This window comes from Typha angustifolia, chromosome 15, assembly GCF_048772165.1.
Source record: "Typha angustifolia cultivar Huaian chromosome 15, ASM4877216v1, whole genome shotgun sequence".
In the NCBI taxonomy this organism is placed as follows: Eukaryota; Viridiplantae; Streptophyta; class Magnoliopsida; order Poales; family Typhaceae; genus Typha; species Typha angustifolia.
In genome coordinates this window covers 9,292,368-9,294,769 of record NC_133253.1, presented here as the reverse complement: position 1 = coordinate 9,294,769, position 2,402 = coordinate 9,292,368, and positions in this window count along the sequence as shown.

Sequence of the window (2,402 nt, the reverse complement as noted above, 5' to 3'; positions counted from 1 at the left end):
CCTCTGATTCAGGTTGGGTAGTTCTATCGCAACTTGCTCAATTGGACCAACAGAGGCTCTCAAGCAAGATACATGGAAGGCCGGGTGAACTCGAGGCGACTCGGGTAAGTCCAACTTATATGTGATCACTCCCACCTTCCCTAGAATCTAAAATAGACCAAAGAAGTGATAGGCTAACTTTTAGTTCTAAATAGGTCATACCGAGAATTGCCGATTTGAAGTCGAACATAGACCCAATCACCAACTTCATAGCTTCTATACTAGTGTTTGCAACCATACATTTGCCTCATTCGGTTCTGTGCTGCTGCTAGGTGAAGTTTGAGTAGTTTATCTTGTTTCGGCACCGTGGTTATTGCGTTCTTCAATTCTTTACATGTCTTTGTTGCTACCTCGATCCATTGGAACTCCCACTTCTTTAATAGTGATGTCTCAAGGGGACGGTGATTTTGCCATAGTTGGCAACAAATCGACAGTAATAGCCTATCAATCTAAAAAAGACCTACAATTCTTTTGGTGTCTTTGGAATCTGCTATTGCACCATGTTCTGCACCTTGGAGGGATTAGCTTCCACTCTCACTACCAATATGATGTGATCGAGATACTCCATTCTCGGTTGGCCCTATAAACACTTAGACTCCGTCACCTTCAACCTATTATCTTTTAAAATTTGCAACACTTTGCGGAGGTGGACAAGATGCTCCTTCCATAAACGGCTGTACACAAGGATGTCATCACATAAGACAAGCACATACTACCTCAATAACGTCCTAAAGATATCATTCATCAACCCTTGGAAGGTGGAGGGGGCATTAGTGAATCCAAAAGGCATGACTTATAATGCCCATTATGTGTGCGAAATGCGATCTTGTGCACATCCTCAAGTGTCACTCAGATTTGTTGGTAGCAGACTTGCATGTCTAACTTGCTAAAGAGGCCTCCGAAAGCTTATCCAAGAGTTCTTCAATGATAGGAATATGATACCTATCCTTCACCATGATGGCATTGAGTGCACAATAGTCCATGCAAAATCACCATATGTCATCCTTCTTCTGCCCTAGGAGTACTAGTGATGAGTACAAGCTTTGACTTAGTTGGATGATTCTATTGTCCAGCATCTCCTTGACAAACCTTGTGATCTCCTCATTTTGGACAAATCTGTACTGATACGGTCATGCATTAGCAGGCTCAGCTCCCTTGGCTGACCCCATAAATACTTGGACTCCTTCACCTTTAGCTCATTGTCATTCAAAATTTGCAACACTTTGCGAAGGACAAGATGCTCCTTCCATGAATGACTGTACACCAATATGTCATCAAAGAAGACAAGCACGTACTGCCCCAATAACGTCCTAAAGACGTTATTCATCAACCCTTGGAAGGTGGAGGGGGGCATTAGTGAGTCCAAAAGGCATAACCTTGAACTCATAATGCCCATCATGTGTGCAAAATACGGTCTTGTGCACATCCTTGGGTCTCACTCGGATTTGGTGGTAGCCGACTTTCAAGTCTAACTTGCTGAAGCAAGAGACCCCTGAAAGCTTATGCAAGAGTTCTTCAATGACAGGAATAGGATACTTATCCTTCACCATGATGGCATTGAGTGCACAATAGTCCATGCAAAATTGTCATATGTTGTCCTTCTTCTGCACTAGGAGCACCAATGAAAAGTATGAGCTCTAGCTCGGTTGGATAATTCCATTTTCTAGCATCTCCTTGACAAGCCTTGTGATATACTCCTTTTGGATAAATGTGTAATGATATGATCATACAATAGTAGGCTCAGCTCCGAGAGTAATCTCAATGCAGTGGTCTTGGGGTCAAGCCGGCGGCAGGCTGTATGGTTCTTCAAACACCTCACTGAATTCCTTCAACAAGCTTGACAAATCAGTGGGTACTTCTTCTTCCTTTGTATGGTCCACTTGACTCTAGATTAGTTGCATTAGAAGGACATGGCAACCAGCCCTTGGCAGTCCCACCATCGGCTGAAGTTGGGATCCGAGTTGCGATCAAATTCCATCTAACTACACTCGTTTGCCGCTTCACTTGAAATCCATTCACATTTCTGAAAAGTCAAAGGTCACCGGGCCCAAATTTTGCATCCATTGGGTCCCCAATACAATGTCAACCTCTCGTAGGACCAAGGGTGAAAATCCAAGGTAAAGGAATTGCTTTAAAACTTTAAAAGAACCCCTCGGCATACTCCGTTCTCCTAGAGTGTCGTGCTGTCTCCAAGTGCTACATCAAATCTAGAGGTAGCATTTATAGCCATTTCTATCTTCTTTATCACACATTCATCCGTATAGTTGTGGGTGCTCCTAGTGTCAATCCTTATTGTTTGATTCTTTACGGTGTCGTCGACTCGAAGCGTCCTTGGTGCATTGGCGTCGATGTAGACATGCATA